The sequence below is a fragment of the Rattus norvegicus genome, chromosome 3 (assembly GCF_036323735.1).
Source record: "Rattus norvegicus strain BN/NHsdMcwi chromosome 3, GRCr8, whole genome shotgun sequence".
Classification (NCBI taxonomy): domain Eukaryota; kingdom Metazoa; phylum Chordata; class Mammalia; order Rodentia; family Muridae; genus Rattus; species Rattus norvegicus.
This window is the reverse complement of record NC_086021.1, coordinates 138,988,108-139,004,866: the sequence shown is the minus strand read 5'-3', so window position 1 is coordinate 139,004,866 and position 16,759 is coordinate 138,988,108.

Sequence of the window (16,759 nt, the reverse complement as noted above, 5' to 3'; positions counted from 1 at the left end):
CTAATATAGGCATCTGTAAAATCCAAATAATGGTGCTTTATGTGAAGAAGGTTATAATACTGATCATGTAAATATTTTCTTAAATGTTAAAGAGAATGAAACTTTCAGGATTAATGACATTGCAAGACTTGTCTCTTTCAAAAGCTGTTTAGAAAGAGATTGTTCATCATTCTGGCATGGTTATGACCTCTTCGGGATGATTTAAAACATAAAAGTGAATCAGGTAAACTTAGAACAAACACATTTCGTCCTTCCCCATCATCCCAGTAATTCCAGGCTTTGTCTGAAAATGTCTGAAGCAAACAGGCTGGGTTTGTGGCTCAGTACAGTGCCTGCCTGGCTTATAAGAGACCCAGGGTTCAGTCCTCAGTACACATACACATATAAAAGGTTCCTAGATCTTTTGTAAAAGAACACAGTGACCCAAGAAGTCAAAAAGATATTTGGGTGTAGTGCCTAGGATTTAATATCTAGAAACTCGAGGTAATTATCACCAACTGTTACAGTACATAAAAAGCAGCCTTCAAATTCTGGATTTATAGCCATTTAAGGTTTGCTGAGTTAATCATGAGCCTCTTAGATGGTTGTTTTAGTCCATAGACTTTCTTTCTACAGATTAAGGTTTAAAAACAAGGTTTTTAGTTTGTGCACATTAGCCATCTAGAACTTGTTGAAAAAAAAAAACTTTAATGAATGCCTGTTTCTCAAAATTTCATACTCTAAGCCAGTCACTTTAGAAGGATGTCTACTTGTGAGCCAGAGTAGGCCAGGAAGATGTGATTGAGCCAAATGATTGCTAACTCAGGGAAGTTTACATTTATTTAACTACACTCCCACTCCCAAGACCAGCTGACCTTGCATCTGCAAACCAAAACTAACCTTGATACCAATGATGGCTGCTTGCTGTTCACCAGGCACATGGCTCAGGGAACTGCTGTAGCTTCTTGGTCTGGGAGTAGGGAATAGGACTGCCCTGTGGCTACCGTCCCTGGAAAAAGAGCAGTGAGCTGAAGCACGGCCTAGCTGTTGTGAACCCTTGGCTCGGATTCTAAGTTCTCCACGAAGCTTATTACCAACCCTCATTCTACTGCTGCTCAGTTTCTAAAACACTGCTTACACTGCTTTCTGTTTTTTTTTTTTTTTCTTAAGCCTGTCAGATGACAGAATTTTTTTTGTTGTTGTTTCATACATTCTAAATGTGGTTATTATGGTTAATTAGACTTTATGTTGCTTAGTTATGTGCTTTATTCACATTCAGTACTTTTTCTCTCCAATGATTCTCAGCCCCTTTATGAATTCTGAAAAACTAGTACCTTTTCTAGGAATTGAGAACCCACCAGTGGGGCTGGGCTTATAAATCAGTGTCAGAACAAATGCATACTCAGCATGTTCAAAACCCTGGGTTTAATTGCCAGAAAGGAGATTCATCAATAAAGGCCTGAGCCTACTGTGCTTAGAGCCTGGGCCTCAAAAATAAGAGAACCTATCGAGCATCATAGAGGATCTTAAACACTTTAAAGTAGCTTGGATATATATGTATTACACATAATAACGGGATATTATATAAAGACTAAACTTTCCCTAGGGTTCAGAGTTTGATTAGAGTCACTTAGCTAGGCAACTTTAATGCTGCCAGTAAGAAAAGAGAAAACATAATGCCTTTTAATAACCTGTGCATGCTTATTTACTTATTAATAAAATTATCAATTTACTTTGTCTAGAGGCTGAACAAAGTCAAGTTCTTTAATTTAAAAACAAATTAAATCTTTCATGACTGTTCCATTAAACAAAGTTGTATTGATTTCTATCTGGTGACCTGTGGTTTTCCAGGAACTTATGACCAACTGTTGATTTGTTTTATTTTATTGACAGGTATCTTAAGTGTAGTTGACCTATTTAGGTTGTCACAGTCAGTTCTCTTTACTAGAAAAAGGCTCTAGGGACCTGTGAGATGGCTCACATGGGAATAGTTCTTGCTGTGTAAGCCTGGCAAACTGACTTCAGTCCCTGGAGCCCATGAAGATGTGGACAGAGAGAACAAACTCCACAGAGTGGTCCTCTGACCTCCACATGTGCACTGTGGCCACCACACATCCACCTCCACACATCATTTCCTCCAGTACACACTGACCAAGGTTAAAAGTTAAGGGCCTCTCTGTCCTGAGAGCCACAGGCTCTGATGTCACAGCCTTTCCTTAGTTATCACATAGGCCTAGTGACTGCTAAAGCTAGTGTTTAGTATTCTGAAATACCATGGTATTTTCAGAATAAGATGAACCTTGATTAATTTTAATTTAAAAGACATAGACTTTGTCATATTTTGGAAGAGAATAAAGAGTTAGAACTAAATTCAGGGTATGATCCTGGATTAGAGACTAAACTGGGAAACAATAATGGAAGAACCAGTAACGTTTGAATAAAGTCTATCGTTTATTTAATAGACTTGACTCCGTCTTGCTTTCCTTTCCTAATGTAAGATTTTATTTAATATTAGGGGATGCTAAGGGGAGAGTGTGGGAAAATGTTTGGGGGTTTGTTGTCATTGTTTTGTTTTTTCCTCTGAGTCAGGGTGTTTAAATAGCCAAGGGTGTTTTGGAACTCACTATGTAGACCAGGCTAGCCTCCTGACTCTTCCTCCTGAGGGCTCTGATTAAAAGTACATACCACCACACCTGACCTTAGGAAGAAATTATATATACCTCATTCAAAATTATTAGAGAATTTCGATATGGGCTGTTCTTGAGGCTGTGTGAATACAGACAGTATGAATGAGCTGGGGTGAGTGAGTCTGCTGACTTCCCGTGCGCACCGGCTGCAGCACCGGCTATTTCACCCGAGCTTGCAAAGTCCACCGAGACAGTAGGATCTTGGGGAAGTAAGAGGCTCGGTAAGCCAGTTTTACTGTTTGGAATCTGGTTGTTGTTGTTTTCTTTTGTTTTGTTTTTCATCTACATATTGGAAAGTATAATATTCAATATGGTGACTATAAAGTCTTAAAGGCCTACATACACAAACCCTACTCATAGACTGTAAAGCACCATGCAGAGTGCCCATTCTGATTACTGTCTTAAAGATAGTAATGTACACAACTCTGTTACATAAAGGATTGCATATGATTACATAGGCTGACTCTTTCTGTGTAACCTTTCCCGTCTCAGCTATCACTGGACTGTGTATACTACAATACCCATTTACCCAGGAAGCTGTCTGTACTTACTGGTACAATAGCAGCATAATGGTTATGAGGGTAACCAGCAGCTTTCTGAGGTCATAGGGTCACCTCCCAGAAGGTATTTCAAGCCTCCTACTGTAAACCTAATCAAAAGTCCATACCTGGTATGCTAGCTAGTTTTTATGTCAACTTGACACAAGTTAGAGTCATGTAGGAAGAGGAAACTACCTCAGTTGAGAAAATGCCCTCACCAGATTAGCAGTCCTGTGGGTCATTTTCTTGATTAATGATTGGATGTGGGTGGGTCTAATACCAAAGGGAGCGGGGTCATCCCAAAGAGAGGTGATCCTGGAGGATATAAGAAAGCAGTCTGAGCAAGCCATGAGGAGCAAGTCAGTAAGCAGCACCCCTCCGTGGCCTATGCTTGAGTTCCTGCCTCCAAGTTCCTGCCTGCTTGAGTTGCTGCCCTGACTTCCCTCAGTGATGGACTGTTACCTAGAAGTATAGGTGAAATAAATCCCTTTCTTTTCAAGTTGATTTTGGCCATGGCATTTTATTCTAGAAATAGAAATCTTAAGACAAATGATGAGAAATAGGCCCTGGGGAGAACCCATAGTTTTATTAGTCATGCTGTTAGACTTCCTTCTAAATATTTATGTTTACACCCAAAGATTTGTGGTGCTTTCAACTTTGGTCAGAGAAGGGTTTTTAAGGAGTGGGTAGTGGCTAATGCAGAGACGCATAACTGTTCAGTATAAATAACTGGGGTTGGGGATTTAGCTCAGTGGTAGAGTGCTCGCCTAGCAAGCGCAAGGCCCTGGATTTGGTCCCCAGCTCCGAAAAAAAAAAAATAACTGAGGTCTCAGCTGTGTATGAATCGTATATATTCATGTCATCCCCAACACTGTCCAGCGCTCAGCAGGCAGGAGGAATGAGAGCTGGTAGGTGGGGAAGAGAGCTGTGGGCAACAGTTGTTACCCACACCAGATCGAGCCAAACAATTCATACTAAAGATTTTCTTTACATGATCTCTCTTTATATTTTAGTAAGTATGTAGATTATATTAAACCAACTAAAAGTACCTTTTGTATTATAATATAACAGTCTTACAGAATTTTTTAAAAATACGGTTATTTTTGTGCCCTGCACCTGTATAAGAGCCAGGAGCTGATGCACATCAATGTAGACTAATATCCAGCTTTAAAAAGATAAGTACTGGTCCCATTGAATTTGAGAGATGTTAAAAGATTGATATCCACAGGTAAATAAGAGTAGTTATTACTGACATCGTCATTATTTTGATTTCCTTTGTTGAGAAAGACATACTGTTTTCTTGGGAACAAAAGAGCCTTGTCTAAGATTAAGCAGATTATATGTCTAGAGTTTATTGTAGATTGAGAAGAGGGCTGGCCACTCTCTTCTGCCTGCTTACTTTCAGTGCCCTTGAGTAACTGACTGTGAAGCTCAACATGTCTTTCCCTCCTTTACAATTCGTGTTCTGTGCTCTGAGCATTGTAGCGTGTTAGTGTTATTGTTTTTGTTATTTTAAACAATTTAACAATTAAAAATTCTGTCCTTAGATGTGGTAGCACATGTGTTTAATCTAAGTACTCAGTAGGCAGAGGAAAACAGACCTCTGTGATTTGAGATTAGCCTCATCTACATATAGGAGTTCAGACTAGCCAGGTCTACATAAGAAGAACCTGTCTCAAAATTGATGGATGGATAGAGTTTTAGAAATTCTGCACTTAGAGCCCTGTGTAAAAGTGTACACCTCAGTGCTTGGGAAGCTGAGGTAGGAAGATTGTGAGTTTAAGGCCAGGGATTATGTAGGGGCATCCTGTCTCAAAGAATAAACTAAGCAAACAAAAAAGAACTTTCACCAAGCTAATTGTAAAACCATGAATTAAATAGAATCCAATAATTAACAACTGATAGATTCTTTCTAATATTATAGTGTATGTACTGTGTGCCTGAAACAGATCAGAAAATAGATTACAAGTTTGATTCCTCATCATTACCACAGTGAAGTTTCATAAAGGTCTGGTGAGATTCTTAAAATTTTTTAAATAAAGACTGAATTATGTAAAAAGATGGGCAAGTGTCTTTATGAACTGAAACATAGAACAACTGACACTTCACCTGGACCTTGGTGACACTTACCTTTAATCCCAGCACTCAGGAGACAGAGCCAGGTGGATCTCTGAGTTCAAAGCCAGCCTGGTTGACAGAGCAAGTGCCGGGACAGCCACAGCCACACAGAGAAACCCTGTCTTGAAAAACAAAACAGCAACAAAATAATTAACCCGTGGAATATGGCAGAATAAAAGAACCATTAGAATACAAATATCCAGGCTTGCAATTATGGCACACAAATTAAAGACAGCAGCCCAGGCTTGATTACTTGGGCAGGACCAGCCAAGGAGAGAACTGTACACAACTGTACACACACCCAGATGAATCAGTGGCAGCAGCGAGAATCCGCAGAGGGATCCACACCACCATTTACAGAGCAGGGACGCCCACGACTATTAAAGCAGCTGCTTGGGTTTTTTTTTAAATGATTTATTTTTATTGCATTGATGTTTTTCCTGCATGTATGTTTCTGTGAGGGTGTCAGGCCCCCTGGAACTGAAATTACAGACAGTTGTGAGTGCCATGTGGGTACTGGGAATTGAACCCAGGTCCTTTGGAAGAGCAGTCAGTGTTCTTAACAGCTGAACCCTCTTTCCAACCCCAATTAAAAAAAAAAAAAAAAAAAAAGCAGGCTCTCACAGTATAGCCCAGGCTGCCTGAACTCAGAGGACCACCTGTCTCTGACTACTGAGTACCAGGACAAAGCCTTGGGCCACCAGAACCAGCTCTGTTTAGAATTTAAGTGTCTTTAAAAGCAAAGTACAAACAAATAAAACTTTGTAGCATTCTGCTTTACATTGTCACTGTTATTTTACATTTACTTATTTATTTGTGTGTATATGGAAGTCAGAGGACAACTTATAAGAGTCTGTTTTCTCTTTTCTACCATGTGGGTTCCAAGGATGAAACTTAAGTCATTAGGCTTGGCAGCAAGCAACCTTACCCACTGAACCATCTTGCCAGTCCCCTGTAATATTCTCCTTTTTTTAAAAATAAAGATTTATTTATTCTATATAAGTACACTGTTGTAGCTGTCTTCAGACACACCAGAAAAGGGCATCAGATTTCATTACAGATGGTTGTGAGCCACCATGTGATTGCTGGGATTTGAACCCAGAACCTCTAGAAGAGCAATCAGTGCTGTAGTCAGTGCTCTTAATCACTGAGCCATCTCTCCACTCCCTACTCCCCCACCCCCGTGACATTCTTTAATAAAAATAGGTAGAGTCAAAATAGTGAGGAAAAGGAAGTAAATGGGAAAAGTCCACATTGAAATAGAGATGAGACAGGTGACTAGGATATGGCATTGCAGTCGCTGTAGGGGTTTGTTTTCCAGTTCTCTAATAGTGGGGATGGGCTAGGAATTCAAAGGGGGAAGTCAAACCAGTTGCTGCAGAGAAGTCTCTGTTAGCCTATTGAATTTGTGGCAAGGCTCCTTTTCTTTTTTTCTTTTTTTTCTTTTTTTTTTTTATTCATTTATTATATATAAGTACACTGTAGCTGTCTTCAGATACACCAGAAGAGGGCATCAGATCTCTTTACAGATGGTTGTGAGCCACCATGTGGTTGCTGGGAATTGAACTCATGACCTCTGGAAGAGCAGTCAGGTGCTCTTAACTGCTGAGCCATCTCTCCAGCCCAAGACTCCTTTTCTTTTCCAGATTTGGCACTTGATGACAGAACACCCAGATATCCATCATTTGTTGGGTGGTTGATTTTAAATACTGGAGACTAACCCTAGGACCTGGCCCAGCATTCTACAGTAAACCATGGTCCCTGGTTCTTTTCTTCCTTTTTGTTTTTGATATCTAGTCTCACTCCATTGCCTGGGCCAACTTGGGTCTCACAGTGCCCTGCCCCAGACTCTACATTGCTGGGGTTGCAGGCCTTGATGACCAAGATGGTCAGCCAGCAGCTTCTTCAGCAGAGAGAATAAATGATAAGAATGACCTCAGATCAACTCAAACAGTATAGATACAGTTCACCAGAGAAATGTTTATAAACACCAGCAGTTGTCTTGCTTAGCTGTTTGCACTTGAGGCATAAAAGATTTTTTAGCTGAGATCTTATTCCCTGATAGAATGGATATCTGTCTCCAGCAAGGAAGTAGCACAGAAGATTGTAGAAGGAGTGCAAAGGGAGATCTTTGTTAAGTGATAGGTCTCCCTTTGTGCCTCTCAAAGGTCTTGCTTGTTAATAACAACTTAATTTAACTTTAACAGAAATTTGGACTTTAACAAGACCCGTTCTTTTTTTTTTTTTTTTTCTTTTTTTTTTTTTTTTTTTCGGAGCTGGGGACCGAACCCAGGGCCTTGTGCTTCCTAGGTAAGCGCTCTACCACTGAGCTAAATCCCCAGCCCCAACAAGACCTGTTCTTATGTAAACTGTGCACCTGATATTCTCTTCAGCCTAAGAGAACACTTTAAAATCTGAGGACTTCACAAATGGCTTGGAGATTAAGAGACTTGCTACTCCTCCAGAGGTCTCAGGTTCAGTTCCCAGTACCTACTTCAGGTGGGTCTTTAATTCTGCCTTCAGGCTGTCCAGTGCCGCTGGCCTCCTCAGGCACTCATTCGCATTTATGTGCACATGCACGTATGCAGACACATACACCTACACATATTAAAAATAAGTCTTTAAAAATAAACATACCTGGAAAAGATTATGTAAGAATAATCTTGAGATATTAAAAAGGAACTACTGCTTCACCCTGGATGAAATACTAATGTGCTTAAATTAATACGAAGCACTAGGCATCATAATCATCAGTGTTTTCTAATATCACGTTCAAGGTGGATTAAACATTTAAATTTAAGGAATAAAACCATAAAAATGAGAAAAGAGAATATAAGTGAACATTTCTTTAATCAGTCTGGGAAGATGGAAAAAATAAAGACGTGGAGACTGAAGGAAAGGTCATCCAGAGACTGCCCACCTAGGGAGCCATCCAATCTGCAGACACCAAACCCAGACACTGTTGCTGAAGCCAAGAAGTGCTTACTGACAGGAGCACAGTATAGCTGTACCCTGAGGGGCTCTGCCAGAGCCTGACTAATACAAATGCAGATGCCCGCAGCTAAACATTGGACTGAGTGCAGGAACCCCAGTGGAGGAGTTAGGGCAAGGACTGAAGGAGCTGAAGGGGTTGCAACCCCATAGGAAGAACAATATCAGCCAATCAAAACTCCCAGGGACTGAACCACCAACCAAAGAATACACATGGAGGGACCCATGGCTTCAGCTGCGTATGTAGCAGAGGATGGCCTTGTTGGGCATCACTGGGAGGGGAGGCCTTTCATCCTGTGGAGGCTCAATGCCCCAGTGTAAGGGAACACTAGGGCCCTGAGGCAGGAGTGGGTGGGCAGGTGGAAGAGCACCCTTATAGAAGCAGGGCGGGTATAGGAGGTTTTTGGAGGGGAAACTGGGAAAGGGGATAACATCTGAAATGTAAATAAATAAAATAACCAATGGGGGAAAAAAAAAGATGGATGACAGATTTAGTGGCAGAAGGGACCAGCCAGACAAGGACCTAAGGTAGACCTGCTTGTTGCACAGAAGATAAAGTCACAATGCCCTCCCTCCTTCCCTTCCTTTTTCTTTCCTTCCTTCCTTCCTTTTTTTTCTTTCTTTTTCTTCCCTATCTTTCATTTGAATACAGGCAGAAATATTATCTCTTTAGAGAAAATAACAACAGAAACACAATAAATGACAGGAAGTGGTGAAAACTGACTAGTGGGAACTTACTGGCATACATTCAGAGGCACAGGCATTCTGTAGACTGTAAAAATGCTACCGCCACCCACCCAGTTATACAACAGTACAGCAGCCTACAGAATGGCCATGCAGCCCCAAGCAGCCATGCAAGAATACAGCTTTTGTGGAGTGCTTGCTTAGCATGCTCAAGGTCCTCAGCGACAATAGCTTTTTAAAAAGTCATGTCTTCTTGAGCCACTTTGGCTATTTATATGCCTATAAAATATATTAATCTAAATTATAAATTAATATTCAAATTCTCGTTAGTTTTTAAAGATCTCAGAATAGCAAAATTTTTTGTTTGGTTTGGTTAGTTGACTCAAACCTACTTGATTTTTCTTTTTTTCTTAATCTATTTTTGTCTTTTCCCTTATTTCTGGCTTACATGATTTAGTCTTCTAAAGTTTAATTATCCAGTTCATTTCCAGCATTTTTTGTTCTTTTAAAATTGATAGTATAAAGGAAAGACTGTAGGATATCTGTTGAGGCACATCGAGGTTTTTGATTTCTGGTTATTGGAATGAACATTGAGCAAGTGTCTTTTAGGATGAGCATCCTTTGGGTATATGCCCCAGATGTGGATCTGGGGGTAGATTGATTTCCCTCCTCCTGAGGAACCACCACACTGAATCCCATTGTGCCTGTTCAAGTTTTCAGACCCACCAGCAATAGATGAGTATTTCTTTTATTCCATATCCATGCCAGCATGAGCTGTCATTTGTTTTATTGATCTTAGCCATTCTGACAGGTTAAGATGATATCTCAAAGGAGTTTTGATTTGCCTTTCCCTGGTGACTAAGGATGAACACTTAAGTGTTTCTCAGCCATTTGAGTTTCCTCTTTTGAGAATGTTCTATTTAGATCTTATTTTTAAATTTTACTTGTTTTCTTGATGTCTATGTTGGTTTGGCTTTTTTTCCCCCTTGAGTTCCTTATATATTTTGGTATTAACCCTTTGTTGGATGTATAATTAGTACATCTTTTCCCATTCTGTTAGTGCATGTGCTGTTGGTGTTCTATTCAGAAAGTCTTTTCCTGTGCCAGTGCAGTCAAGATTACTCCCCACTTTCTCTTCAATCAGGTTCAGTGTATCTGGTTTTATGTTGAGGTCTTTGATCCATTTGGAGTTGAATTTTGTCCATGGTGATGATAACTATGGATCTATTTGGATTCTTCTACATCCAGCCATCCAGTTTGACCAACACCATTTGTTGAAGTTTCTGCCTTTTCCTTGTATGTGTGTCTTTGACTTTATCAAAAAAACAAAACAAAAAAAAACAAACAAACAAACAAAAAAAACCCACAAGTGTCTTTGGGTATAAGGATTTATATCTGGGTCTTCAGTTCCATTCCATTGATCAATATATATATTTTTGTACTAATACCATGCTAATAAATGTAATTTTTATTCTCCTGATGTATTTGTCATTTCAGAGGCTTACTACTGAATAAGCTCATTCTTTCTAATTCTTTCTAAACTCTGGCTAGCTGTTTCAACTCAGATATTCCAGCCCAAACACCTCTCCAAGCTGACTGATTCATACTGGTTTCTCTCAGCTTCTCACTTTATTGCTCTGCTTGTGCCTCAAACTAACTGTCAATTTATTCTAATCTTTTAGCTCCTTATTCTGGATTCAGCTGCCTTTGGGGTCCTTCATTGAAGTGTATGAACTTACAAATGAACTCACTCCTACTGTAATATACTCACTGTACTGATTCACAATTGACTGACTTCCGACTCCCTGGCATTGCTCTTAAGTAGACTCTTTTCCTGTCCTGGTAAGAATTGGGCATACCCTACTCTGTTAAGTCTTTTCGATGATTCGTTCACTTTCTCCTTCAATTAGACATTGTTGTTTGGGATTAAAGGTACTAAGGGTGTTACTATATTCTAGCCAGAGTTGCCATGTTATTGGATTAAAACTCCTCTACAACGTTGTTTTATTACTATAGCTCTAGTACAATTCGAGGTCAGGGATGGTTAATACCTCCAGCAGTTCTTTTATTATTTAGGATTATTTTAGCTGTACTGTTTGTGTGTGCATGTGTATATTGTCTTTCCATATGAGGCCAAAATTTATCCTTTCAAGACCTGTGAATGCAATTTTGATAGAGATTGAATTGAATCTGTAGATTGCTTTTCGTAGAATGACCATTTTTCCCGTGTTAATCCTACCAATCTGTGAGCATGGGGTGGGGGGGTCTTCTGCTATCTTCAGTTTCTTTCATCAGTGTCTTAGTTTTTATCACACAAGTCTTTCACATGCTTGGTTAGAGTTATCCCAAGATATTTTAATTATTTGAGGCCATTGTGAAAGGTGCTGTTTTCCTGATTTCTCTCTCAGGCCATTTGTCACTTGTATACAGGAAGGCTACTGATTGTTTTGAGTTGATTTTGTATCCAACTTCTTTGCTGAAAGTTTGTATCAGCTGCAGAAATTTCCCAGTGGAGTTTCTATTTTAATTTGACATTGGCTATTAGCTTTGCCAATTTAAATTGCCTTTTTCATGTAAAGGTATATTCTTTGTCTCTTCAGAACTTTTACTATGGAGTGATGTTGGATTTTGCCAAAGGCCTTTTCTGCATTTACTGAAATAATCATGTAGTTTTCTCTTTCAGTTCATTTATCTGGTGGATCATATTTATCAGTTGCATGTGCTGTACCATCTCTGAAATAAAGCCAACCTGATCATGGTTAATAATCTTTTTGTTATGTACTTATATTCCAAGTATTTTACTGAATTTTTTTTGCATCTATGTTCAAAAGAAAATTGGTCTGTAGTTTTATATGTTGGATATTTATGTAGTTTTGGTATCAGAATAACTCGCCTCATAAAACAAATTGGACAAAGTTTCTTCTGTTTCTATTTGGTGGAATAGTTTGAGAAGTATTGGCAATAATTCTTTGAAAATCTGGTAGAATTCTGCACTAAAACCATCTGGCCCTGGGTGTTTGGTTGCTTTTTTTGTTTTATTTTTCTTGGTTGTGGTTTGGGGGTTGTTTTGTTTTGGTAGACTTTTAATTACTGCTTCTAAATAGAAGTAATAAATAGGGGTTATAATTATCCATTTCTTTTAGATTTTCCAATATGATGGGAGTACAAGATTTTAAAGTGTGTCCTTAAGGATTTTTTTAATTTATTCATTTATTATATATAAGTACACTGTAGCTGTCTTCAGACACACCAGAAGAGGGCATCAGATCTCTTTACAGATGGTTGTGAGCCACCATGTAGTTGCTGGGAATTGAACTCAGGACCTCTGAAAGAGCAGTCAGTGCTCTTAACCACTGAGCCATCTCTCCAGCCTGTCCTTAAGGATTCTTTTTTTTTTTAAGATTTTTTTATTTTATGTTCATGAGTACACTGTTGCTGTCTTCAGATACACCAGAAGAGGGCATCGGATCCCATTACAGATGGTTGTGAGCCACCATGTGGTTGCTGGGATTTGAACTCAGGACCTTTGGAAGAGCAGTCAGTGCTCTTAACTACTGAGCCATCTCTCCAGCCCCTTAAGGATTCTTAAATGTCCTTGGTGTCTGTTTTGTCCTCCATCTCATGTCTAATTTTACTATTTTGCATCATCTCTCTGTCTTATAGTTAATTTGGCTAAGGGTTTGTCAGTCTTACTGATGTTCTCAAAGAATCCACTCTTAGTTTCATTGATTCTTTGTATTAGTTTTTTTACCGTTTCTATTTTATTGATTTTGGTCCTGAGTTTGGTTGTTTCTTGTCATCTTCTCCTTTTGGGTATGATTTCTTCTAGTTTTAGAGATTTCAGGTGTTTACTACTGGGATCTCCATTTTTTTTTTTTTTTTTTTTTTTTGGTTGGTTGGTTTTGAATTTAGTTCTTGTAATGTAGGCACCTAGGGCTTTGAACTTGCCTGGTAGAACCACCTTCATTGTGCCCCATAAGTTTGTATATGTCCTGTGTTTGTGTCCCATAAGTTTGTATATGTCCTGTATTTGTGTCCCATAAGTTTGTATATGTCCTGTATTTGTGCCCCATAAGTTTGTATATGTCCTGTATTTGTGTCCCATAAGTTTGTATATGTCCTGTACTTTTCATTCAATCGTTGGCCTTTAATTTCCTTCAAATTTCAGTGTTGATCCATTTTTCATTCAGTAGTGTGTACTGTGTTGTTCAGCTTCCATGGGTCTGTAAACTTTCTCTTGTTCTGTTGTTGATATCTAGCTTGACTCCATGGAGGTCATACAGGATGCAGGGTATTATTTTAGTTTTCTTGTATCTGATGAGACTTGCTTTATAGCCAAGTGTGCGGTCAGCTTTGGAGAAAGTTCCAGAGCTGCAAAGAAACAAGTGTATTCTTTTTGACTGGAGTGTTCATATACTTTTTGGAAGGAAGTATATTCTGTCTGGATGGAATGTTCTATGTGTTTTTGCTAGGTTCATTGGCTCATGACATCATTTGGATCCAGCATTTCTCTGCTTAGTTTTTGTCTGGATAACCTGTTAATTGATGAGAGTAGAGTATTGAAGTCACCCACTGTCACTGTATGGGGATCAATGTTTGATTTAAGCTGTAGTATATGAACAGGGGTACCCTTATGTATGGTGCATAAAAGAATTGCAGTAGTCTCTTGGTGGGTTTTCCCTTTATGTATGTAGTCTCTCTTTCCTGGTCTCTTCTGATTACTTGGTTTGACGACATTAGAATGGCCACCAGCTTGCTTCTTAGGTCCATTTGCTTGGAACATCTTTTTCCATCCTTTTACTCTGAGGTGATGACTATCTGGGATGCAGCACAAAGATGGATCCTGTTTTCTAGTCAAATCATAAGCTTGTGGTTTTGTTTTTGTTTTGTTTTTCTAAATGGGGGAGTTGAGGCTTCATGCTGACAGGTATTAGTGAACAGTGTTTGTTGATTTCTGCCATTTTGTTGTCATGGTTGCCTCTGCCTTTGCCTTGCTGGTTTGGGTTTTTATCCCTTGTGTTTTCTTGGGTATGGCCAACCTCTTTAGGTTGAAGTTTTCTTTTTCTTTTTTTTAAGATTTATTTATTCTATATGAGTACACTGTAGCTGTCTTCACACACACCAGAAGAGGGCATCAGATCCACTCTTAACCACTGAACCATCTCTCTAGCCCATGAAGTTTTCCTTCTAATACCTCCATAAGGCTGGATTTGTAGATAGATACTGCTTAAATTTGGTTTTATCATAAAATTCTCATTTTTCTATTTTTTTTAACTTTTGATTGATTCTTTGTGAATTTCTCATCATGCACCCCGATCCCACTCATCTTCCCATCCCTCCACATCCTCCCTCTCCACCCTTGCATCCTCCCCCAAACAGAAAACAAACAAAATATTGGTGTAGAAAGTGCAGTGTGTCACACATACAACCTTTTGCTAAAACAGCTTTTCATGCAAATGTTCATTGCAAGAATCCTTGGTCTGGTTTGGGGCCTCTGGCTTCTTCTACACTATCAATACTGGATCCTCACTGGGACTTCTCCAGGAGTTACCCTATTTTTGTCTTGTGTCATGGAGATCCCTCAGCTTTAGTTCTGCAGCACCAGCCCCTTCAAATGGTCCAGCAGTTCATAGTTGGGGTACATGTTGGGGTGTAGGCCAACTCCAAGCCCTGAGTCCGGGTGGTAGCTGAGTTACATCTTGGGGAGATAAAATCATATCCCTATCTTACTCTTTGCTCTAGCTTCTTTCCACTAATATAAACAGACCTCCCCTCCAGCTCTCCTATATTCATGTCCACCCCCCACCCCGAGGCTGGCTCACCTGCAGCTACTCCACCAGGGCAGCTCTCCAGCACTGCCCAGGCAAGGGGCAGAAACAGCTCATTTGTTCTCACACCCACACCAGGACCAGCCCTACTGTGCTGCCCAGGTGAGGCGTGAGCACATTCTAAAGTGCTGCAGCTGATGCAGAGTGGTGCTTCCTCTCCCACAATGCTGAGGCAAGGGGTGGACCAGCTTCATACAGCCCTCAGAAATGTCCACATGGCCTTTGGTCCACAGCAGCATGGGCAGGACCTCACCATGGCCTCAGGTGACATTGTTGGCAACTCATGCCAGGCTGTTCCTTACCGCCCTCAGGTCTCTGGTTCAGCCCCTCTTCATTGTGCATACACCATCCTACTTCTGTCTCCATGTCTCCACCAATGCTTGCTCATCTTAGACACTTGGAGCCTATGGGTGTCTGGGTCATCTCGGTGTGCTTTACCCACCCAGACCACCATCTGTTGCGATTGACAGTTTTGCTGGGTATAGTAGTCTGGGACAGTGTCTCTGGTCTCAATCTATAGAACATTAAAGTCTCTGTTAAGACATTAGATGTTGTTCTAATAGGTCTGTCTTTATATGTTACTTGGTCTCTTTCCTTTGCAGTTTTTAAGTATTCTTTCTTTGTTCTGTATGCTTAGTATTTTGATTGTTGTGTCTAGGGGAATTTCTTTTCTGGTCTGGCCTATTTTCTGTGCCTTTGACCTGGGTTTCTTCCTCTATTCCTATTCGTTTTAGATCTGGTCTTTTCATAGTGTCCCAGATTTCCTGGCTGTTTGTGCCAGGATTTTTTTTTTTTTTGATTTAACATTTTCTTTAACCAAGGTATCCATTTCAAATATCATACCTTCAGTGCCTGAGATTCTCTCTTCCATCTCTTATTCTCTTGGCAAGAAAGCCTTGCCTCTGAGGTATCCATTCAAGCTCCTAAATTTTTCATTTCCAGCTGTTCCTCACATGTTTGAGCTTTCTTTATCGATGCCATTTCCACTTATGGGTTTGGGTTGTTTCACTCATTTCCTCTCACTTTTGTCTGTTTTCCTAGAGTTCTTTAGGATTTACTCATTTCCTTCTTAAGGTCCTCTGTCAGATTTATAAAGACTACTTTAAAGTTCTTATCCTGACCTTCAGCTATGGTGGCAAGCCTTAGGACCTACTGTAGTGGGATGCTGGACTGTATTGGAGACACTGTCCTTATTACTGTTTTTATGCTGTGTCTAGGTGTCTGGGTTTGCGATGATCATAATTCTAAGCTCTGACATCAGTCTTGTCTTTGGGTAGTGTTTTGTTCCTTGTCTTCTGTTGCCCTTTCTGCACCTTAGGAGTGTGTGGTGCCCTTTGTTGCCTACAAGGGGATTCTTCTGGGATCCTGCCAAGTGTGCACATTGGGGGTTTCAGGTAAATGTATTTCTTGATCTTAGGAATGAGCATAGGGTTGGGTGGTTTGAAGGGATCCAAAAAAGGGAAGAAAGCAAGGTGTTGGCCTAGGATCTGCTTAGTGTCCTAGGAATGGGGCAGAGAGGGAGGGGCACAGCAGGTGGCTGCTGCTACAGTGCTGGGGTAAGAACCAGATTGAGAGCTTCCCTGGCCAGTGGGTTCCCAGGGAATTCAGTCCACTTTTTATGGCTGACTTGGACTCCATTGTAGGTGACAAACACAGTTGTTTACTTGTTCATCTCATTAGGCATCTAGGCCTTTCCACCTCTGAGCAACAATGAATTGTGCTGCTAAAGTGTTTATATGCAGGATTTGTTTGAACTGTTGTTCTCAGATCTTTGTGATATTGCTAGGACTAGAATTGTTGGATCACATGATAATCCAATAGTGTTTTTCATTGTGTTTTGTATTATTTTGTTTTTGTAGATTCTCAAATGTTGGTTGTATATTTCTCCTGGATAGCCTAGAACTTCTTGTGTAGACAAGCTGGCCTTGAACTC